The sequence below is a fragment of the Chrysemys picta genome, chromosome 13 (assembly GCF_011386835.1).
Source record: "Chrysemys picta bellii isolate R12L10 chromosome 13, ASM1138683v2, whole genome shotgun sequence".
Classification (NCBI taxonomy): Eukaryota; Metazoa; Chordata; order Testudines; family Emydidae; genus Chrysemys; species Chrysemys picta.
This window is the reverse complement of record NC_088803.1, coordinates 40,705,542-40,730,746: the sequence shown is the minus strand read 5'-3', so window position 1 is coordinate 40,730,746 and position 25,205 is coordinate 40,705,542. Positions and strand designations below refer to the sequence as shown.

The 25,205-nt window shown below is 41.6% G+C and overlaps 1 long non-coding RNA gene across 1 annotated transcript; it reads left to right on the top strand.

Moving 5' to 3' along the window:
* Positions 1 to 573: 573 nt before the first annotated feature.
* LOC135975349 (uncharacterized) lies at positions 574 to 24,647 on the top strand. Its single transcript, XR_010592284.1, has 2 exons — positions 574 to 1,949; positions 20,900 to 24,647. It is a non-coding gene; the product is annotated as an uncharacterized LOC135975349 (long non-coding RNA).
* Positions 24,648 to 25,205: the final 558 nt, after the last annotated feature.

The window sequence follows — 25,205 nt, the reverse complement described above, 5'->3', positions numbered from 1 at the left end:
CCCAAACTTGGTTCGCGGCTTGTTCAGGGTAAGCCCCTGGTGGGCCGGTGAGACGCTTTATTTACCTAAACGTCCGCAGCTATGGCTGCTCGCAGCTCCCAGTGGCCGTGGTTCGCCGTTCCCGGCCACTGCTTCCTCTCCTCCGCCCCCACCCCCCAGTGCCTCCTGCCCACCGGCGGGGCCTGCGGATCAGCACCTCCTCCTCCTCCATCCCTACGCCTCTAGGGTGACCAGACAGCAAATGTGAAAAATCGGGACGGAGTGGGGGGTAATAGGAGCCTATATAAGAAAAAGACCCAAAAATCGGGACTGTCCCTATAAAATCGGGATATCTGGTTGCCCTACGCGCCTCCCACCCACTGCAATCAGCTGTTTCACTGCATGCAGGAGGCTGGAGGGGAAGACGGGGGAGGAGCGAGGACATGGCGCGCTTGAGGGAGGGGGCGGAACTGTGTGGGAAGAGGTGGGGGTGGAGCGGAGGTGGTAAGAGGCGGGGTGGGGTGGGGCCTTGAGGGAAGTGGTAGAATGGGGGTGGTGCCTGGGGCAGAGCCGGCCATTGAGCACCCCTCGGCACTTCGGAAAGTCAGTGCCTGTGCCCAACTGCGCAGTATTTCTTTTTAACAGGGGCTCAGGCACCTTGATGTTAATTTGAATGTTTGTACGATTAATTGCCGTTGAACTTGCTTGAATAAGAGTAATTTTACTAGGTGTCTCAGATTCAGCATAGGGAAATATGCTAATAAATGCTGCGCCTACAGACGCCTCAAAAATAAGTTTGCTTTCTTCTGTACCTTTCAGGAACATTGCCTTTTAATCTCCCTAGATTGTTATGTCCACAACAACCACTTATAAATATAGTTAGGTTGATGTAAATACAACAATAGGAGGGAAGATACAAAATTAAAAAAAAAAAAAAAAAAGTGACTTACCAACCGGGAGTAATTAGGATGTTTTATAATAAGACCATTTAAAAGAATAAATGACCTGAATCAAAGGTCAAAGCCTTTAGCCAGCTTTCTGCAGGAGATATTTTTTCAGTGTAAAATGATTTAGAAAAAAAAATAGTGAAAAGCTGAATAAAATAAGAGGCATTTTATGTGCATGTTCAGACAAGAACAATTTTTAAAGTATTCTTAAAGTTTCTCATTTTAAATGTCTCTTTTTACTTACCTTTGCAAATATCAACAACATTCCTGCACACTGTAATCAAATACTTTCCCCCAAAAGCCATGGAATGTGCCATAATTTGTCAAAGATCCTTACTGACAAGTTTTTAGTAAAGTCCACTACAGCAAACCTTCTTAGGCCCCCTTGACCCACGTAGCAGATGACCTTTAACCTTATTTGGGCCTCTTTTATGAGCTTCTTTCACTCTGACCAGATGGCTAAACTATCAAAGGTTTTTATGAGTAAAAACTGCTTTTCAAACTCACAAGTTGTATATTTCTCTCCATGTTAATGTGAACTATCAACCGAAAGGCTTTAAATTGAAAACACAAAAGGTGCTCTGCAGCTGCCCTGGTCTGAAATGGAGTACCTTGCATTATGTGGACTGGGTGGGGATGTTTGCAGAGTAAACAGCTGATGTCCAGATGAAGACAGTTTAAGGCCAAATATTTAAAATGCCCACCAAACTAATAATTGATTTTTTCCCCCTCCATGACCTTGTATTAAGTCACACATAAAATGTGTTTTGCAGAGCCATTCTAAATTATATTCTTCTCACCAGCCCCCACCCTCTCTTCTAATTATAACCTACTATGCTGAGTGGCAAATTAGGACTAATTAAATCAAATTGTGTCAGAAACAGAAATAGAAAGAATATAGCCTTCTCACTCAGTTTGAATTTCAAGCTAAACATCTTTGAACACCTGGGAATCACTTTCTTAGAAACTTGGCAGTTGAATTGTCTTGTCCCTTCAAACAGTCTTCCTTCAAATTACCAATGGGTATGTAGTTTTATTTTTTTTTTAAATGCTAAATGTACTAACCTATGTGAGTTGATGATTATACTTGCAAGTGCCTAGGCAATTCTTAAATGTAGTGAACATAAATATTTCTAGTGGTGTCATTCAGTGACAGTAGCATTTGGACTTGCTGTATATAATAATAATTTAAATTTTAATAATAAAAATCTGAGGAGAATGGTAAAGCACAAAGAAAAAAGTCTTACTATCTTTTCTGAAGAAACAATGAGGAGTCCTTGTGGCACCTTAGAGACTAACACATTTATTTGGGAAAGCTTATGCCCAAATAAATGTGTTAGTCTCTAAGGTGCCACAGGGACTCCTCATTGTTTTTGCTGATACAGACTAACACGGCTACCACTCTGAAACCTATCTTTTCTGAGACAATTGGGTAAAAATACAACCTGCTTTTCCTCCTTTTCTCACAGATTTCCTGAAGCTCTGTTACCAAACTGTTGGTTTTAACCCTTTAGCTTCTGGGATGAAATCACTCGTGCTGTGACTTGTTTTTGGCTTTAGGGGGAAGATCAAACATTGTTGATGAGCAGAAATATATGTTGCTGAGTTACATAAGTAACATATTTTGGAATCTGTCTTCAGTCTAGCACACTTAATCAGAAGGCCAAAAACATATCCACGCCACAAAACAAACTTAAAAATAATTCTTCTACATAAAGTGAGAAATATGACACAATTCACTCTGAAATGCAACCTCTTAATGAACATGTATTTCAAAGACAAATATCCACAAGCCTTTTCTGAATTCAATTAATGAGATTTTTTTTTCAGTTCAGATAAGAAATACATATTGGCAAAAAAGCCTATAGACTGGTGGAGTTGCCATGTCTGCTGTAGGTCAATAAGTCATGTTTGCATTCCAAAAGCACATAGGATTACTCTCTCTTTTTAAAATTTGGCAGTAAATCAGAACTACTGTATCTATAGCTGTCAATCATGAAAGCAAAATCCAATAGAGATAATAATGTATGGGAAAGTAGATATAAAATATATTAAATCTTCCCTCCCAGAAAATTTTTTTAGCTTATCCTTACCTTCTGTCCAAAGCTTTTCACTTTCTCAAGTTTCTTTACATGTGACTTGTTAATCCATCAGCCTTGTTTATCCAACCAGGTTTATTAATGACAAATGTTTCTGGCCTTGTTGAGTTATGACTGTAAACTGAAAGAATATGAGGGCCAAGGTGAAAAGGTGATTTCTTTATAACAGCTGTAATTTATCCTGGGCTTTGGCCAGGCCTTTGATTTTGGACTGGCTCTGGATATAGTATTCCTACTGATTGCATTAGAATAGCCCTTAGGGGTCATGCTGAATTCCAGGGCCCTGGAACCAGTTAGAAGAATGGAAGATGACCATATGTGCAGGGTTAGAGAATGATAATAAGGTGCAGCACAATAAAGCACAATACAAGCCTGGGTGTTTTGGAAATCCTCTGCCATGCCTTGTGCATGCTGTCATTCATATAGGCATTACGCAAGAAATGCTACTTAGCTTGTTCAGGGGGGAGAAAAGAAAGCAAGAGAAAAGAAATTAAGTATCTTGGTTAGATCCTGGGTTCATTAAACATCTCTTGTAATGAGAAGTTTAAGGGTATCCTATTACTACTGTTTAGCTTTCAAAAGGACACGGCAGGCCCAATGCCATCTAAAGCAGCTTCATAAATTGCTATTCTGAATGTAATGCTTGTTGTACAAAAAGCTAAACATTCTCTGAGTCTCATTAGGTAGGAGGAAATGTAGAACATGAGATCCCGTCTCTGATTTTAACCTTATCTTTTATGGACCTGAAAATTAGATTCTTGAGAAAGGCAGATGTTCCACTACATTGCCAGTTTTCCTGAGGGAAATTCATTGTTATAGGCAATTTAAATGTAGTGTTGTGGCATTTTTGTGAATTTTTTTATTTTTTTATTTTTTATTTTTATTCCTTTAAAACAAATAATTTTACAATTATACAAGATTCCATGTTGCATGCGGGGCATTCTATAAAGGGAACTGAAGTGTACAAACTGAGCAATGTAGATGTAGCCTCACCCAATAAAATTTTGGTGCATGTGTCTGACCCTATCTTACACTCATACTCTCAGATCTACCAAATCATCATCAAACTCTCATTTACACCATGTGGATAGAACTCAGTGCAAGCTGAGCAATCAGGGATTTTCTCTCCCTCCCCCCACCAATCTATTGCTAATGGAAAATACCAGAATGAAATCTCTGGTGACTGAGGTCCACGCTCTAGAGGCTAAATACAACACAGTAAGTACCAATGCAAGCTTTCCCCACACCACATCAAACCGATGGGCACCTTTATTTCCAGATGCAAACACATGGTTAGTGATCTAATTACAATTGTACAAATCACTGTGGGCGCACTGTGTGCCTTCAAAACCAGAGCAATCCTACCTCTTAAAGTACAATTTTGCTGCTTGTTGAAAGGTCCCACTTCTTTGAAGGGCAGTTGATTTTCATGCCTCAGTGAAGCATTGCTGATGTTCTCCAGTTGTGGCAATGTTGATCTGTGGCCTGATTCAAGACTTATTGATGTCAACTGGGGGCTTTTCACTGACTTCAACAGGCTTTGGGTCATACCCCTGCTGCAGGGCATAATATTTGAATTATGTCAGATCCATCAGATATCTGAATGTGGTCTAACTAGTTAATTGTGATAATGTATAGTATGTCATCTGCATATATATATATATATAAAACATACATTAAAAAATGCTTTCAGTATCTATAATCCTCCTACTTGTCTACTGCTCATACGTGTCAAAAGGACAGAGTACATGCATCTAAGTCCAAAGATACAAATAGGAATCTCAGTGCAAGGTTCCCTTTAAAATAAAACCCTAGCTTTTCCTTACACGTTCTGCTTTATTATGCCTTTTAAAACTTTGTATTTTGTCACTATTCATATATATGAACTTATGAAATAGAATCATTCAAATCTTATCGCCTACTAATTCCATCATATTTAACCTGCAAAGAATCAAGACAGCCTCTTCTAAAAAGAGTACAGCTGTGCATACACAGGAGAATGCAACATCTGACACCCTGTCACACCATCTACAGGAGCATCACACAGGTTTGCTCTTGTAAATTTGATACTATTCAAAATCAAATGTGTTGGGGGTCAGGAACTGGATAGACTATGAGATGCCTGAGCCTAACAACATGCTTGACTTTTTTTCTCAAGTGAGGACACAGAGAAAAATCAAATGCTTTTGTTATGTTCAGTCTACATGATGATGTTTTAGTCTGCTAAATGCTACCACTACTGGTCACATAATATATTTCCAAGGGCTTTCCTTATCCTGAGGTCTATTTAGCAGGTGTTGTGTGTTGTGTTTGCTTGTTTGAGGTTTTTTTACATGACAGAAATACATGTCCATGAATGACAAAGCAGAAATATTAGGGGAAAAATAAGATCCAGACTGTCAGAAAAGGCTATGTAATTGCTCTTGCCAATGTACCTAATTGCATATGTGTGTAGTTATGTACATGCACAATCATGGTAACTGTCCATGCTAAATATGTGCACCATTGGTACATACCTTGCATGCCTCTAACTTTTTAGAACCTGGTCCTAATTTCCTATATTGGCAAACTGCACAATAATGGCAAAGAAACAACTTTTGGATAGCATAGATATTCAAGACATTTGAAATATAATTAGTGAGCTAGATGACACAGTACGCTAGTGCCCAAGCTTTTCACCCCAAAGATCTGCATTCAAATCTAAATTTAGGCCACAACATACAATGAAGGTTTAGTCTCATTCTACTAACCACTTATGCCTATTGTTTCTTTTCCCTAGCTCTGTCTACTTGTCTATCTTTAGGCTGGAGTATAAACTATTCTTCTTCAGTGTTTGGAAAATACCTGGCATGTACAGTGGGCAGCACTGTACATAAATAATAGTGGGGGGAAGAGGGGGTTATATTAATGTTGCTGCCCTCAAGCATTCAAAAAATCCTGCGTCAGCCTCCAAGAATCATGGGATTGGCTTAAAAATCATGGAGTTTTTTTTATTTTGTTTGTTTTGTTTTAAGAAATACATGCTGAGTTCTCTTTGGCCATGTCTACACTAGCAGTTATGTCAGCAAGATTTTTGTCACTCGGGTGTGAAAAAACAACTCCCCAGAGCAACATAATTTTTGCTAGCATAAGTGCTCACGTGCACAGCACTACGTCGGCGGGAGTTTGGGCTCCAGCCAACATAACTACCACCGCTCAATGAGCTGGCTTTATGTCGACAAGAGAAGTCTCTCCCATCGGCATAGAGCGGCTACACAAGCTCTCTTACAGCAGCACAGCTGCATTGGTACAGCTGGGCTGCTGCAAGCTTGTAAGTGTAGACGTGGCCTTTGTCTTTTGGATTTTTAGCCATAATTTCAGGCTTTTCTCTGCAACCATAAGGGCCAGAAACTCATTTAGAAAGAAAAAGAGAACTGTGATGCTCACGTAATCAACTAAGATGGGGTGTAAAAAATTGCGAGTGAGCAACACTGTAATGTTGCCTAACCCACCACACAATTTGTGCATGACAGACAGTGTCTGCACAAGAGAAGGCCAGAAGTGGAATGACGGAGCTGTTGCGGGACAGGACTGAGGGTGTGTCTTCACTGGCAATGTTAAAGCGTTGCCGCGGCAGCACTTTAACATGGCTGTGTAGTTGCGGCACCAGCGCTAGGAGAGAAATCTCCCAGCGCTGTAAAAAAACCACCCCCACGAGGGGAGTAGCTCCCAGTGCTGGGGCACTGTCTACACTGCCACTTTACAGTGCTGAAACTTGCAGCGCTCAGGGAGGTGTTTTTTCACACCCCTGAGTGAGACAGTTGCAGCACTGTTAAGTGGCAGTGTAGACAAGGTCCCAGTCTATGGAAGCTGCTTCTTGCCTGGCTAAAGTCAATCCAATCCATCACATTCAAGAGTAATGAATTGAAACACATACATTTTAAAAAATGAATACAAAAACATTTTCCTCCATCCAAAGCTAGGACTTGTTCTCTAAATGAATAATGCGAAAGCCCTCTAGCAGGTAACTGCATCTTAGGCTCACATAATGGAAAAACATTGTTTTATCTTCCCATCTGATATGCCACCAGCCTTCTTTTACTCCTGCTGGAATTCTGCACCACTGTGCCATACAGAATTTGTGCAGAATTAACGTTCCCCACGGAATTCTATTTTTTTGTTTATGCAGAATTTGTGATTTCCACCAAAATGCTTCTTTTTTCCATTTTTTTTCTGGCTGGGGCTCCCCACTGTCAGCCACCTGGGGCTGGCTGTGTGTGATTATTTTGACAAATAAAATATGCAGAATTTTAAAATATTGTGTGTAGAATTTTTAATCTTTTTTGGTGCAGAATTCCCCCAGGAGTATTATTTGCAGAAAGTTGACCTTGTGTCAAAGATGATCTGACTGACATTTTCTATTTCTGGAAATGATTATTCTGTTTATAAAAAGTTCAGCTAAGAAAAACCTTGAAGTTTCCTTCTCCATTTCCACCGATCTTAAAGATTGAGTTACAGTCTCCATTTGTGATAAACTTTGGAAGTTATTCTTAAGAGATTTTGACCCCAAAACTAGAAAATACAAGAAGTATTAAGGTATAAATGTTGTGAATATGAAAAAGACAAAGTAATACTGACAAGGGAGATAAAGCAAACTAAAGCAAAAAGGACCAGACTTCCAAAAGTGCTTAGCACCCAATACTATTGCAAGATTTTTAAGAAGGTCCTATGTAAGCACTTGTGACGAATACACAATCCTATCTGTAATGAAAAGAGAGATTGCCAGAAACATGCAATACTGCCATCATATCTGAATTTTTAACCTCTCCTATAATCTCAGCAATTGAAGCATCTCTTCCAAAGTTTCACTGTTTACTTTGTTATTCCATAGAGAATGATGTTTTCCCAATAGAGGTTCTCTTCTAATTTTTTTATTATTATTATTTATTAATCTGTTCTGTGCTATAAATACTCAGTACTCCTTAGGGCGCTTTAGAAAAGATTCACATTTCGCTTTTCTAGCATTCAGTTCTCCCACTGAACTGATAAGCAGATCAGTCACTAACACATCAATAAAGAAGAGCAATGTTGTACCTTAATATTTGACATCATTACCCAACACACCCATGCAAAACAAACGGCAAGGAATGCAGTTTTTCATGCTTTATCAGCTGTAACTAAACATGTGGTTACAAAAAAAAATGAATCACTCAAAGTTAATGAAGCTTTAGTTATGATTTCATATAATCCTTTTTAAACAAAACAAATTCCATTGAAAGAATATAATAGATTAACTCTGGGACTGAATCAATTTGTTTTAACTTCAATGTTATTTACTACCCATACACTTTCCATCTTCGGCTCAAACTCTGTTTTGTCACTGCCAGCAGCATTTTTAAATTTTGTTTAAAGTAACCTAAAATATTCTCAGTTCTAGTTTCCTAGAAACTGAACGCCAGTGGTATGCTGTGGCATTTTTAGCCAGGCGTGCAAAATGGCATCCTCCGCACTGCATGACTTTGCGTATATGGTACATTGTACATGAGAGGTCATGTTCAGAGGATGCCATTTTGTTCTGCATTTGGGGGCCAGATGGAATTGTCCCACTGGTGCAGCCAGTCCTGGGAAATACAATGTATGCCTTGAATAAAATGACAGCCTGCTACTGCATAATGCCCCTTTTAAGATTTGAGTCTAGGGCAGGTCTATGCTATAGCGGGGATCGACGCTCTGAGATCAATCCACCGGCATTCGATTTAGTGGGTCTAGTAAAGACCCACCAAATCGACTGCAAATCACTCTCCAGTCGACCCCTGTACTCTACCCCCGACTAGAAAAGTAAGGTAAGTCGACGGGAAATTTTCTCCCGTCGACCCCCCGCGGTGTAGACCCCGTGGTAACTCGACCTAAGGTACATCAGCTACATGAATAATGTATCTGGAGTCGGAGTTGCGTAGCGTAGGTCAACTTACCGCAGTAGTGTAGACATAGCCTAAGTGGACTAATCTGTTTTCATTACTGAAATACTGGTTTAGCAGCAAGAAAAACAAACTCAGAAATTTTGATTACTCAGGTGCCATTTATATGCACATTAAACTCAATAGAATAATAATGTTTTGGTCTTCCAGAGTGCCTTCTGTCAATAGATCTTAACTATTTTAAAGATATTAAGAAATGTACCATCACAATAGCCTAGTGAAGTTGGAAGAGTCTATGTGGAATGGAGAAGCCGAGGCACAAGTTGTTGAAGTGACATGGTCATACAGTGAATCAATTGTGAAACCAGGAATAGAATTACAATTTCCTGATTTCCAGCCCCATGTTTTAACCACAAGACCATACATAATATCTAGAACAAAGTTTAGATTGTCCAAAGATTCAGAAAAATCTTAGGGGTTTGTTTGTTTGTTTGTTTGTTTGTTTGTTTGTTTGTTTTCTGGGGTGAGTAATACGTGAGGTTATTACACCAGCCTCTCATATTTGGAGACTTGAGTTCATGTCCTACATTAGAGCTGCCCCCAAACAGTTTTCCTATTTAACAATATGAATCATTTCATGGGACAAAAAGTCATTCCCACAGAAGTCTGGTTTTCCCATAGGAAATTTTGAAACAAAATTTTTAATTTGAAATCTACATTTTTGGAGCGGAAAATGCCATTTTTAAGTTTAAAACAAAACAGACATTTTCGTTTCACTTTGAAATGTGATTTGGAACAAAACCTTTCATTTGAAATTGGCTTGAAACCTACTGGAAGAAAAATTTCTTAGTGGGAGGGAGAAGGGGAATTGTTTTCTGACCAGCTTTACTTAGATCACAGCTGTCAGTGAATTTGTTGGTTTCCTCTTAGGGGATGGTCCATAAATGCACTTATGTCACTAACCTAGTTAGACAGTTGCACGCACCCTACACATAGCCTCCCCCCAAAAAAAATTATTTGTACTCTTAGCAGTAATAGTACAAGCAAGGGGATTGTGCACTGGACTGGGCTCAGCCAGGGTGGAGAAGCCCTTTCCGCTGCTCATGCAACTTAGGGCTTGTCTACACTGGCACTTTACAGCACTGCAACTTTCTCGCTCAGGGGTGTGAAAAAATACCCCCCTGAGCGCTGCAAGTTTCAGCATTGTAAAGTGCCAGTGTAGACAGTGCACCAGCGCTGGTAGCTCCCAGAGCTCTGCCGTGACTACACAAGCCACATTAACGTTGCCAGTGAAGATGTGCCCGATGTGCCCATCAGTGGCAGAAGAGGGCAGAGCCTGCTTCCAAACACCTGCCAGTATTTGGCCAAAGCTTGTCTGACAAACTGGTTATAAGTGGAAACTCAATGTAGCATGTGCACTACTTGCTCCAATTGCATAAATACCTGCTCGTGTGCACAAATGTTGTTTTTTTTCTACATATCCTAATTAAGGGTATGTCTACACTACGGGATTAATCTGAATTTATATAATTCGAATTTTGGAAACATTGTATAAAGTCGAATGTATGCGGCCACACTAAGCACATTAATTCAGCGGTGTGCGTCCATGTACCGGGGCTAACGTCGATTTCTGGAGCGTTGCACTGTGGGTAGTTATCCCATAGCTATCCCATAGTTCCCGCAGTCTGTTAATGGGGAGGTTCTATCCGTGGAACGCCGATTCTGGGCCTGGGAATAAGCACAGACTGGTGGGACCGCATAGTGTTGCAGGTGTGGGACGACTCCCAGTGGCTGCGAAACTTTCACATGCGTAAGGGCACTTTTGTGGAACTTTGTGACTTGCTTTCCCCTGCCCTGAAGCGCCGGAATACGAAGATGAGAGCAGCCCTCACAGTTGAGAAGCGAGTGGCAATAGCCCCGTGGAAGCTTGCAATGCCAGACAGCTACCGGTCAGTCGGGAATCAATTTGGAGTGGGCAAATCTACTGTGGGGGCTGCTGTGATACAAGTAGCCAAAGCAATCACTGAGCTGCTGCTATGAAAGGTAGTGACTCTGGGAAATGTGCAGGTCATAGTGGATGGCTTTGCTGCAATGGGATTCCCTAACTGTGGTGGGGTGATAGATGGAACCCATATCCCTATCTTGGCACCGGAGCACAAAGGTACCCAGTACATAAACCGCAAGGGGTACTTTTCAATGGTGCTGCAAACACTTGTGGATCACAAGGGACGTTTCACCAACATCAACGTGGGCTGGCCGGGAAGGGTTCATGACGCTCGCATCTTCAGGAACAAGGGATTAACTTCCCGGACCAGAAAATAACCGTTGGGGATGTTGAAATGCCAATAGTTATTCTTGGGGACCCAGCCTACCCCTTAATGCCATGGCTCATGAAGCCATACACAGGCAGCCTGGACAGGAGTCAGGAGCTGTTCAACTACAGGCTGAGCAAGTGCAGAATGGTGGTAGAATGTGCATTTGGCCGTTTAAAAGGTCGCTGGCAATCGTTACTGACTCGGTCAGACCTCAGCCAAACCAATATCCCCATTGTTATTGCTGCTTGCTGTGTGCTCCACAATCTCTGTGAAAGTAAGGGGGAGACCTTTATGGCGGAGTGGTGCTGATTATGCGCAGCCAGACACCAGGACGATTAGAAGAGCACACCAGGAAGCGCTGTGCATCAGAGAAGCTTTGAAAACCAGTTTCATGACTGGCCAGGCTACAGTGTGAAATTTCTGTTTATTTCTCCTTCATGAAAACCCGCCTCCTTTATTGACTCATTCTTTGTAAGGAACCCACCCTCCCCCTTCCCCCAGCTTGCTTTCAAAGGAAATAAAGTCACTATCATTTAAAAATCATTTATTCTTTATTAATTGATTATAAAAAGAGGGAGAGAACCCGGGTGGGGTTTGGGAGGAGGATTGGCGGGAAGGAAAAGGCCACTAAAAAAAGGTAAAAAAAAATGACAGCCTTTTGCTTGGGCTGTCCACTGGGGTGGAATGGGAGGGTGTACGGAGCCTCCCCCCCCTCCCCCCCCGCATTCTTACACGTCTAGGTGAGGAGGCTATGGAACTTGGTGAGGGAGGAGGGGGGGTTATACAGGGGCTGTAGTGGCACTCTGTTATCCTGCTGCCGTTCCTGAAGCTCCACCAGATGCCGGAGCATGTTTGTTTGCTCATGCAGCAGCCCCAACGTTGCATCCTGCCTCCTCTGATCTTCCTGCCGCCACCTCTCATCTCGAGCGTCCCTCCTGTCCTCACATTGGTCCCTCCTGTCCTCACGTTCACTGGCATCTTTCCTATACTTTGAAACCGTGTCCTTCCACTCATTCAGATGAGCTCTTTCACTGCGGGTGGATTCCATGATTTCCGCGAACATCTTGTCTCGCGTCTTCTTTTTCCGACGCCTTATCTGAGATAGCCTTCGGGACGGAGGAGGGAGGCTTGAAAAATTTGCAGCTGCTGGAGGGAGGGAAAAAAGGGAGAGAAGTATTTAAAAAAATACATTTTACAGAACAATGCTTATACTCTTTCACGGTGACCAACACTATTCACATTACATAGCACATGTGATTTCTGTGCAAGGTTGCATTTTGCCTCTTAATATTGAGTGTCTGTGTTTTTGCTGCTAGAGATCACAGACGCAGGTCCGGGCAACAGAATTCGGCTTGCATGCGGCCATGGTAAGCCATTGTCTTTCGGCTTCTGCGCCCTCCTTTCCCACATACCAAGCAAAGCCCGTTGAGTGCTGCGGTTTTCCTGTTAACCTTCAGCAGCAGTAAACAAACTAACCCCTCCCTCCCATCCAGTTCTCTGGATGATCACTTTATCCCTCCGCCCACTGCGTGGCTAGTATCAAGGAAGATCCCTGCTAGCCAAAAGCGAAAAGCTCAGGGCCAATTTCCCCCCCTCCCCCCCGCGCTTGGCTAACTGCAGGGAAGGATTTCTTTTGAGCCACAGGCAAGCAGCCCAGGAGGAACGGCCACCTCTCTCCCCTTAATTAAATTCCCGTATTTCAACCAGGTTACCATGAGCGATATCACTCTCCTGAGGATTACACAGCGAGATAAAGAACGGATGTTGCTTGAATGCCAGCAAACACCGGGACCATATGATGCCAGGCTTTGTCATGCAATGAGACCAGATTACTTGCTACTAGCATGGCGTGGTCAAGTGTCCTACCACGGAGGACAGAATAAGGCTGCACTGCCCAGAAACCTTGTGGCAAGGCTTTTGGAGTACCTCCAGGAGAGCTTCATGGAGATGTCCCTGGAGGATTTCCGCTCCATCCCCAGACACGTTAACAGACTTTTCCAGTAGCTGTACTGGCCATGAATGCATCCCAAGTCCTCAGGGCAAAGTAATCATTAAAAAACGCTTGCTTGGTCTTGGATACTGGCTTGGGAGGGTTGGGAGGGTACTTCAGTCAGGCTGAGAAAAAGATCCTGGCTGTTGGGGAGAACAGAGTGCTGTGTGCTCTCCGCAAGCTCGTCGTCGTCGTCCTCCTCCTCCTCCTCTTCCCTGTCCACAGAATCCTCAGGTGTAGCTGATGAGATTTCCATGGTCAGAGGTTGGGTAGTGGTGGCGGCCCCCCCAGAACTGCATGCAGCTCGGCGTAGAAGCAGCATGTCCGCGGCTCTGACCCAGAGCGACCGTTTGCCTCCTTTGTTTTTTGATAGGCTTGTCTGAGCTCCTTGACTTTCATGCGGCACTGATCTGAGTCCCTATTGTGGCCTTTCTCCATCATGCCCTTGGAGATTTTTTCAAAAGTTTTGGCATTTTGTCTTTTCGAACGAAGTTCTGCTAGCACTGAATCCTCTCCCCATATAGCGATCAGATCCAGTACCTCCCATACGGTCCATGCTGGTGCTCTTTTTCGATTATCGGCCTGCATGGTTACCTGTGCTGATGAGCTCTCTGTAGTCACCTGTGCTCTCCTGTGCTGGGCAAACAGGAAATAAAATTCAAAAGTTCGCAGGGCTTTTCCTGTCTACCTGGCCAGTGCATCCGTTCAGATTGCTGTCCAGAGCGGTCACAATGGTGCACTGTGGGATAGCTCCCGGAGGCCAATACCATCGAATTGCGGCCACACTAAGCCTAATTCGAAATGACAATATCAATTTTTGGCGCTACTCCACTCATCGGGGTGGAGTACAGAAATCGATTTTAAGAGCCCTTTATTTCGAAATAAATGGATTCGTTGTGTGGATGGGTGCAGGGTTAATTCGATTTAACACTGCTAAATCTGAATTAAAGTCCATAGTGTAGACCAGGCCTAAGACTACTACAAACTGTCAGGGATTAGGAAGAAATTTCCTTCTTGTGTATGTTAATGCATAATTGTCTGTTCTGAGGGGTTTATACTTTTTCTATGGAGAATATGATGCTAACCACTGTTGGAAACAGGACACTGGATTAGATGGAGCATTGTCGTGATTCATTGTGTCAGTTCCTATATTCCTATACCCATTTACTTCTAGCCCAGCTCTAAAATGCTTTTTAACTCCCTTATAATATACAGTGTCAAATTTTCAAACCTCATCAAGCCAACTTGCAATCTAGTGCACCTGTGTTTTCACATGCGGTGAATTACTTCCACAAAAAGGGGTGTGTGTTATTTTGGCAATACAAGACTCATGTTTGCACCTGCAGACCCTGCAGTTGAATACCTAATGTCTGATATACATGCACAAGTAGCTGTGTTTTGGGGCATAGAGATTATGCCCCACTTACAGATGCAATCAGTCTTTCTCACAAGGGGGTGAACAAAATCAGTTTGAAGTTTGAAAATGTGGCCTGTTGATAAGGGTGTGAATGAAAGTGGTTGACTGTATAAATCCCAATTAGTATCTCCTGGAAACTCCTTGGAAACTTTACAGACAGGTAAAATCAGAAAATAAACTCAGGGCTTGTCCCCACTTGACAGCTGTTTTGAGTTATATTTGTCTGCATTAAGTGATCCAAAACAACTGTTGGGCAAGCAGGACATAACATCTACACCACTGATATCCTGGATTAAGCTACTTCCCCCTAGAATCATTGTGTCCATACAATGCTGTGTTGTTTTGAAATAAGCACTCAGCATTCTGAGCAGATGTCCCATGGTGCAATGCTTCTCCACTATGCTCTGTGCATTCTGGGATTTTTTTCTTGCTGAGCATTGTGAGATAGCTACCAGAAAGCTACTGGAATTCTAGGACTTGGGGTCAAACTAAATAATTCCCATAATTCCTCTCATTGCATCCTATCATTCTTTGGCAAGCTCACACCATTTTCAGAGTGCCATCAGGCGACATTGGGGGAAACCCTGCTGAGCATTAAAATCCTGACCCCATCATTAGCACAAACAGGTTGCTGAGTTTGTATCTCAAATTGTGCAGTGGCTTGAGAGGCGGGCTATATGGGTACCTGAGGAGAAGATGGCTGAATTTGAGCAGTCATTTCTGTATGATTTATGCCTAGAGTAGCTTCTCTTGGTGGCAGAAGCACTGCTTCTGGGCTCATTCAACTAGCACTGAGGAGTGGGACAGGATAGTGATGCAGACCTGGGATGAACAATAGTGGTGGCAGAACTTTAGGATGTCAAAGATGACTTTCCTAAAAATCTGTGCATAGCTCATTCCTGAGCTGCACTGCTGGGCCACCCACATGATTTCCCTGCAGTATGGAGAAGTGCATGGTCATCACCAGCTGGAACCTCACCACTAGCTAACCAGTTTGTTACTAAATCGCCTGTCAGGGAGGTGTGTGCTGTTATCAAGAAGTACTATTCCCCAAGGTCATAAGGATTGCCTGGGAGGTTATTGATGGATTTTCACAGTTGGGGTTTCCAAATTGTATTGGGGGCCATTTATGGAACCCAAACACCTATTGTTCGCTGTCTACAGCAGGACTTAAAGTTGATCAACACAAAGGGGTATTTCTCCATGGTGCTGGAAGGCCTGGGGGGTCACTGTAAAAGGACCATAATGTCAGAACCTTTTGGAAATGCTAGCCTGTCTTCTGCAATGGAAAAATGGAACTTTTTCTCCAAGGACCAATATAGACACTGATGATATTGTGACTCCACCTGTCATTCTAGGAGGACCAGTTTTTACCATCTGCTTTTCTGGCTTATGAAGTCTTATACTGAACATCTGGTGTGAGAGCAAGGAGAGAGGTGGACAGATTTACTGAGCACATTATGAAAAGCCAACAAAAGTGGCCTCTACAAAATGCTGGAAATGGTCAGGGACACAAGGTCAGGGATGCATTATGCTTTTCCTTTGAAGCTAGAACAATATTGTGAACCTTTGGTGTAAGTTTTTGTGTGTGTGTGCATGCACGCGTGCGCATGCTTTGTGTAGGGATTGATTATGATGATTGGTGCAAGCTTCACTTTGTATTTTTATGTTGATTTGTCCAACGCTTCTATAAAACTTGTAAACCACATGCCCACATTTTCAAAGGATTTTTAATAAATGAGAAATAATCCACCAAGTTGTACATTGTGAATAGCTAAAACAAAACCTCTGTTGAACATCCATAACTTAAAACCCAATCCAAGCAGAACTAATAAACAAAGAACTGCATGTCTGTTTTTTCAAGATCTCACATTGGTATACAGGGGAGGAGAGGTTAAAATGTTCTGTGTGTCTTGGGGTATGGGATGGGGTTAGATCATGGGAGTTAAGGGTTCTCTCAATATCCACTGTTGTCCTGTGATGTGGATCGTTGAGGGTTCCTTGGAGTGCCAGTTCCTTGGAGTTGGGAAAGTGAAGGGTGCATCCCAGTATGCAGAGCTCTCAGAGGGAGAGGGCTGTTGGTAGGTTGGGATGGACCCTGTACTTCATTCTTCTCTCTCTCTCTCTCTCTCTCTCTGTCCATGGGGACTGTAGCATGTCCAGTGCCAGCACTAGGGAAGGGGAGTGGACAACAGAAGTAGTTATTGTCTGAATTCTAGTCTCTATGCCAACAACCATTTAAACCTTGCTTTTTCTAAATTTTGGAATTCCATTCCCATGGGCTCTTCCCAGCCTGAAGTGTGTTTGGAGATGGTAAGACATTTTCAAATATTCTTCCCCATTTATATAGGACCCCAAGATGGGGTGGGGTGGTGGCTGGGAGGTTTTGATTGAGACACCTGGAAAGACGGTTAAAAATTGCATGTACCTCCAGCAAATTGTTGGTGGTCTGGGATTAGAAGGTGGTTTTGGTAGTAGCAAGGTCAGGCCAGTAATTGCATGTGCACCTCTGCAGGCTGTCCTTACTTTGGATGTTGTTAACCTGAGGTGTGTCCCCAAAAGGCAGAGGAGGATCCTGTTCAGAAAGGCAATGAACAAATCAGGAAGCTATACCACGCTGCTGTTTGCCAGGATGGTTCCCCCAAATCTGGTGTGGGGGTGCAAGAGAATCACAAGCTACATGGGCAGTCTTCCCAGAGCTGCATTTATTATGCAACATGCATGCCAGATTAGAGCACCATCTTTGCCTTAAATTCTCTTATATGATCAGCATAAAGTGCATTGCAGACTAAATAGAATTCTGAATTTCTGAATCCAAGGGAGGGAGTATGCCTGTCTTCTAGTGCCTTAAACTCTCTATGCATTTTGAAATGTCTGGGTAGCCTGAGTTGGGCAATTTGCCTTGTAAAATCTCAGGCTAGCTCAAAACTGAGGGCATTAATGAAACTGAGAGGCAGAAAAATGTTAGGATTGCTTTTTCTTTCCTGTATTTGTCACTACAAAAAACGTGTCTTCCATTCAGCGTATGCTATTTTTTAACGATGTGGTGCCGTCATCTTGGTCAGCTGGGGGGGTCAGTAAGCGATATGTTAAGGGGGTTGAAAGGCATGACCTGGAAACCTTGAGGGGTGGTTGTGTGCTTGCATATTTTGCTTTTTTATTCTCTGATGTAGCTGCCAGCCATTTTGAGCACCCAACGGTTAAAAGCTGAGGCGGCAGCGAGAGGCTAGCACAATATGCTGACACCTTGACAGTATCCGGGACAAATGTGTTTAAATCCCCCAGTGCACTTTTATTGTAATATAACACAGATTATTTTCAGGAATTGCTCCCCTCTCCAAGTTAGTTCTGAGCCTGTGATTTGGATGCCTCCTGTGTCTCTGGCAGTCTCTCTGGTTTAGTAGCTTGGGGAGATCCTGAAATCCAAGATCTCAATCTCCATCAGCTTGGCATCCTGGTCGATATCTGTGGGGTCCTTTGTGGAGTCCACAACATGCTGTCATTCAGTGTGGCATGTCTGCCAAAAATACCATCCAGCTCACGATCGTATCTGCAGACCATGCAAGCTCTCCCAGAGGTCTTTCATTATTGTACCTGACCGTCTTATAAACCTGCTGGAGCACCTTTCCCTTGGTACAGCATTGGCTCAGGTGCCAGGAGTGCCCCTCTCACTCATTTGTCCTGTTCAGATAAATTGGGTCACACTCCTCCCCTAGTGAAGGGCCAGACCTCACCGTGGGTCTATATGGAATCATGAAGCATGGCTGCTCTATAATTGGTATTTGACTCTGGCTATGTGAAATTGACATGAGCTGGTATCACAAAGGACCACAGACCAGCATTTCATTGGGAAGATGACATCCGGTCTGTGTGTCTCAAGATCAGTAGAGGGCACACAGGTAGCTAACAAAATGGTACAGGATAGCACTGGGAGGACTGCCAGATGCAGAACATTGTTGTATGCAGTTTAGTTGTAGCTGTGTCAGTCCCAGAATGTTAGAGAGACAAGGTGGGTGAAGTAATATCTTTTATTGGAAAAAGAAGAACAGGAGTACTTGTGGCAGCTTAGAGACTAACAAATTTATTAGAGCATAAGCTTTCGTGGACTACAGCCCACTTCTTCGGATGCAGGCTGTAGTCCACGAAAGCTTATGCTCTAATAAATTTGTTAGTCTCTAAGGTGCCACAAGTACTCCTGTTCTTCTTTTTGCGGATACAGACTAACACGGCTGCTACTCTGAAACCTATCTTTTATTGGACCAACTTCTGCTGGTGAGAGACAAGCTTTCAAGCCACACAGAGCTCTTCTTCAGGTCTGGGAAAGATACTTGGAGAGTCACAACAAAATGCAAGGTGGAACAGATTGTTTAGCATACGTAGTTAGCACATATTGTAAAGGACTATGTAATGTAAAGTGGCCTGTTAACACCTCTACAGTCATAGGTTGGTCCCTATGGTCCCAACTACTTTGTTGTTTGAAGACTCATCCCAAATCTCAGTCAACTTATTTCCAAAGTGGGTTGGCTAATGGGGGTTGAAAAGCCAGATAATTTGAAACACAAACTTGTGTGTGGCCCCAAGGCACTTAATTCAAAAAACCTCAATTTAACCTGAAAGAACTTTCAAGTGTAGAGAAATCCTAAGAGCACAGCTCTCTCCTCTAATACACCATTATAAATTCAGAATAATTTCCTCCATTGTATCTGAGAGCAGAATTGGGCCCCATGTGGCTACCACAAAGAATATGAATTATTAGTCACTTAATTTAAATTACTAGTGAATGTGGTGTAAATATAAAAACAAAGAAATCTATTCTGAATTCCTTAGAAGGCAGACAATGAACATCAAATCAAAGAGCATGTCCATCCAGAAAATTACATTTTCATATCCCTGTAAATTAAATTAAAACAACAAATGACACAGTATGCCTTGACTGTGTAGCAAAGGTGTTTTACTTATGTTAAAAAAAATTGTTTAGCTATTTGACTTCTAGATGCTGTTGTAAAATCTGTTTTTCAGAGTAATAAATTAAAAACCACACACCTTTGATAGTGAACTATGACATAATTAGATGCAAACTACACATCTAAAAGCTGTTTACTTCCTGTAACTCTAGGATAATTACTAATGAATCACTGACTCTTGGGATTCCCAGTTTGTAATGGAATACTCTGCAAACTTCTTATCAGATCCACAGTGAGTTCTGTTCTCAACAACAACAACAAAAGTTTAGTCCATATGCACCGATTCTAAAGCATTTCTTAGCATGTCAGTCAGAGCAGTCATGGTGAGTCTGAAGGGATAAGAAAAGATAAAGTGTATCAAAGCAGGATCTGACAATTGTGATGCTATGCAGACCTTTCTTTCTAAGAGCATCTTGTGGACTGGACTGACAGCGGGGATTAATCCATGCAATGGCAATAAACAATAGTTGAAGTGGGGTTGAGGCCTAACACCTGGATGTTATGTTACCATCTGTAAAGAAGCCTGTTTCATGCTGTGAATGAATATATATGATTCTGACATTCTTTCCCTCTCTCAGCAACAGGTAAAGAGATTTCTTTTTGCAAATGAGAAAGCAGCAGGACCTTTGATTCACATGTAAAGCTTTAGTATGTTTTGTGCATGACTTAAAACAGGTATGAGTGGTATAGAGTGACATTTTGTGCATATAAGCATGTTGAAGCTGGCCCCATCTGAATCAGCTTGAATCTTACCTGCTTTGTGTTAACTTCCCTTTACAAGAGGTATACATGGTTGCTCTCTGGGTTTTTCTGTACAGGACAAAGGGAGCTTCTCCCTAAAAGTTATGTAGTACACGGAGAGATGGTACAATCTCAGTCCTGTGAAAGGAACTGTGATGCTGATCAGATTCCGTTATGTTTATTGGAACTGAGTTTGTCACATCCGCTCAAGCGTAGCAATACCTTAAAGGGGGCAAATGACAGAGAAGATGAGGAAGCTCCCCTCCTCACCCTCTCTCTGAATTTAGCAATCATGACAAAAATATGTGGGTAGCTGATCACTGTAAATCCAAAAGGACCTCAAAAGACATAAAAGGTTAGAATGTATGCACACTATTCTGAGAAAGTAATGGCTTCAGCAAAGCACATCTAAAAAGTTCGCTTTATAGAGGCCCTTTCCTCAGTTGCTGGCCTAATTGAATCTCTTGTATTATCTATGGAACCTTCAGGGTCAGACTATGTAGGTCAGGGATTCATTGACATAGATGGTCACCTTCTTTTTTTTCCCTAGTCAAGAAGAAAAGGGAAAGTGGGCCAGGGAAAATGACAGCAGGCTCCAACAGTCATGTGCAGAAGATGATTCCTTTGAAGAGGCCAGGAGCATGGGGCATGAGAAAGGGAGGAATGGCAGTGAAAAGAAGATTGCTCCTTGGAGCCAAACAGTGGAAACACACATGGACTAAGGACACTGCACTTGATTTTTGAAAGGTCTCAACCCAGCCTGGCAGAATCAAACAGACCCTGGTGTTTATTTTTGCTGACAAAAGTGGGGGTGCAAAATGGGAAACCTGATTAAGGGTGAGCAGGAAAGTATCCTTATTACCCATAATCAACAAGGATATTGAAATAACATGGAATAGTACTCAATAGCAATAATTATGCACAGGCAAATGAGTTTGTACAGCATGTAGTACAATGGTTAGGCTTTATGGTAATACAGATAAGAATAATATCATTACTACTATATTCCTAACGGCAGTAAAACAGGATTGCTGCCCACCCCGTTAACTTATTTGTCAGATACTTAACTATCTCATAGATTATTTTTTTTATTTTTATTTTTTTAGGGGGTCAGTTCTGCAGGAACCTCAAAGGGTTCGAGGGAGGAGGTGATGCTAGTGGAGATTTCTCGATGAAATACAAACTCCTGTTGGGTTTTGCTTTGTGAGCAAATCTAGGGAACACACGATTTTCACCAAATGTGGTTGGCGTTTTTCGATGAACTCCAATTAAAAGGCAAGACAAGTATCTAGAGAGAGAGAGAGTGGGGTTTGTAATCATTTAATAGAAGTTACATTAAAGCATATACCATTTAATAGCATATTTACAAGTTGGTAGAGTAGGAGATCATGTCAAATGTACCAGAATATTCATTCTGACCACAAAGGAGGAAAACTAGTTATTTCTCTACTTCTTTTGTTCCAATCCCAGCAAGAAGCCCATGATTCAATCCATCAAATGTGCTTCTGTAGCTAAGTGACTTGCCCAAGATCATACTGGAATTATTTGGCGAAACAGGGATTGAACCCAAATTTCCCAAGTCCAAGGGCTAGCATTCTAAGCAGTGGGTCATCTTTCCTCTTCTGGAGCCTTCCACACTGGGTGTACATCATCACTTAGAAGACAAGAAGAGCAGTTTCAAACAGTGTCATCAACTGAGACTAACAGATGCCCCTCTTGAGTCCCTTACCCCTTTAAATGAAAAAGGGGGGTTGAGTGGGCTAGGATTCATCAAATGCAAAAGTCCCTCATGAGAGAACCATTCTGTCACCAAAGTGTCCCAGTCACTGTAATGGGTAGATAGCTATGACTCCTCCTTCCCTCTGTTGGACAGTTTAGTTGTAGTTTAATAACATTAGTTTACTTACTTTATGCTTCAATTCAAAGCCTATTGAAGTACTTGGGACTCTGTTGCCTCAATAGACTTTGGATCAGGCCCTTAACATACACAATTGAACATTTTCTAAATTAATAAGGAGAGAGACATTTTTAATGGTGGGCAAAGTGAATGTGCCTGCCAAAGCTCATGCATATGCATGCAGTTTGTTTGTGTGTGCAAAAGGACAACCATGCAGGTAGTTTCCTGTGTGGGACTTTCAGTAGTCATTTGTATGTGCAAATGTGGTTACAGTGGGTTTTGCAGGGCCATGCATTATGTCCTCCTCTGAAACTTGGCTCGGAGAGTTTAAAATAACTTAGTTATAGTCATGGATAGATTCATAAAAGAAAACCCACCAGCCAATGACTAGACAACGAGACATGCGTTGATTGGCTACAGTATCCAGACTCACTCTGACAGCCAAACAGGAGCCTTGAAGCAGACGCTCTCATTGGCTATTGCAACAGTCAGTCTATCGCTGATGATGGCCCAGTACCTCACATTGACTAACGCAGCCAGATCTCCATTGTTGGTATCGCTTTAGGAGCAAAGCTTTTTGTACAGCTCCAGCAGTGGATCTCATTTAAAACTTGTATAGCAACCAGATGTTGGCACTGATTAGAAACATGCATTATGTACCTGTAAACAGTGAATCTTTTTGAAAGGAGAATGTATATTAAGCTGAAATGTAGAAAGTGTTTGTGTAACCATATTACTATGTTGGGCCCTGTGAAAGGTTAAAGAGGGAAAATATATCTATATGGAAACCGAGTCAGTGTGGCCTAGTGGATTGGGCACTGGCAGGAGACCTGGGTTTTATTCTTGACTCTGGTACTGACCTGCTGTGTGACCTTAGACTTCACCTCTCTCTGCCTTTTTCCTTGCCCACTCTTTGTCTGTCTTGTCAGTTTAAACTGTAAGTTCTTTGGGGCAGGGACTGTCTCATTTTGTACAGCCCTCAGCACAGTGGAGCTTCTAGATGCTACTGTGATACAAATAATAATAGTAATATTAGATCAGTAGCGACATTACGCAACACAAGCCTTCGGGCAAAAAAGGCTCTAGCATCAGACGGATGGAAATTTTGATCCCAAAACCTTGCATATGATTTATCTGTTGATCCAATAATAATATTACTTCACATTTATTCCATAATGCTTTCAAAACATTAATTAATTAAAGTCCCACAGCAACCCTGAAAGGTAGATCTTGCATCATCTACCTTGTCCACTTATGTTAATTGAACTACTATATTAAAAAATTCATTGAGTGTTAATCAATTATGAAACATGCTTGTCATTGCAACAGTAATTAACCTTTTGTCAATCGCTGTTTATGGTAGGATTGCAAAGACCCCAATACTCCAGAGACTGTGGAAATAGGTAGGAGGCAGCAATCCTTTGACATCTGAATGCCTAGAAAACTTGTCAGAGGGGGAAAGATATTTGTGCAAAATGTTCATGTTTGTCTTTTGAATGTTTTTTCTCCCCTATTCCGTAATAGTAGTTGCCTTAACAATGGCAAGAATCTAGTGTATCAGTGAGCTGTATCCCTTGAACTCCATCTTACAGAACAAAAGATTTCTAAGAAGCATCCATGCAGCAGATGTTTAGTTATCTGAAGTGTCAGAATGCCAATTAGATATTGAACATGGCAGGAGGAGGGTGGAGTTTCCAAAACAAATGAATGATGAATAGGAACAGTTCCTGAGTTTAGTCTAAAGTCCTGCTGTTCTTTTGTAAAATGGTTTATGGCAAATTTGTTTTGTCACTGAGGCATAGTTCCCCCTTAGCTTTTAAGTGATTTTTATAACTGTCCATAGGAAACTAATTTTTTTTTAATGTGACAATAAAATGTCCTTTTGTTGTTCAGAGCGTGCTGCAAAAATGAACATGATCTTAAATGTAAAACCAAATAAGCCTCTCATTCATATAGTGAACGCATTGTGATCCCATGCTCCCATAATGAAAGCCTAGTCTTATGTTGAAAAAGGGGGAAACTTACAGAAATATGAATGAATTTAATAAGTGGTGTTTGTTCCAGAGATAAATTTGAAGTCCTGTTGAAAGCAAGAGAGCTGGGCTATTAAATTACATTTTGATCTTCATTGTTTCCATCTACCAAATTGCAATCTTGTTTGTGACAGCACGAGAAGGGTTAAAAAAATTATCCATGTTACAAAATGCTTCCACAGCTGACTTGCATTTTTATTGTGACTGACCTCAGTAAATCATTTTTAGAAATTAATATAACATAGACATTTCAGTTTAGTATTTTGGGTGGCATGACAGTCAAAATAGTTTCGTTTGACTTGTGAAATGCTTTAGGTGGTCCTTACCTAATATTCGCACACATCTAATAAATGTACTTAGGACAACCAGCCCTGTGTCTTTTTCTGTCAAATAAGAGTAATACTGGACAATGTAAAATACCAGGCAAAACAGCAGAGAGGAAATTGGGCTTGCATTTACTTAAATAAGCGAGTGCTGTGACAAAATTGTTTAGTTCTCTTTTGACCTTTTGAGGTCACGTTTGACTATTTATGCTATCTCCTAATGCTCTACTTCTCCCTGCCTGGTAACAATTATGCATTTGTGCTGTTCTTTGCCTTCTCAGTTGGTATATTAAACAATAAATAATTACTGCATAAAAATATACACGCCTACTTTGCAGTTTCCTGCTAACACCAATCCAATTCCAAATACTATATTTTAAACAGTTTTGTGAGTAAATGATCATTTTAAAACTATGCATTTTAACAAATTTAGTGGGTTTGTTTTTAAAAATAAATTAGCATTCAAGATAAGGAGGCGTAAATTAAGATATGGAAATATCCAGAGTATATAGAAGAGAATATTAATTTGTTTTTTTTTTAAGAGAAGTTAAACACTCTTGGATTTATTCTGATCTCACTCACAACAGTATCGACTAGGAACAA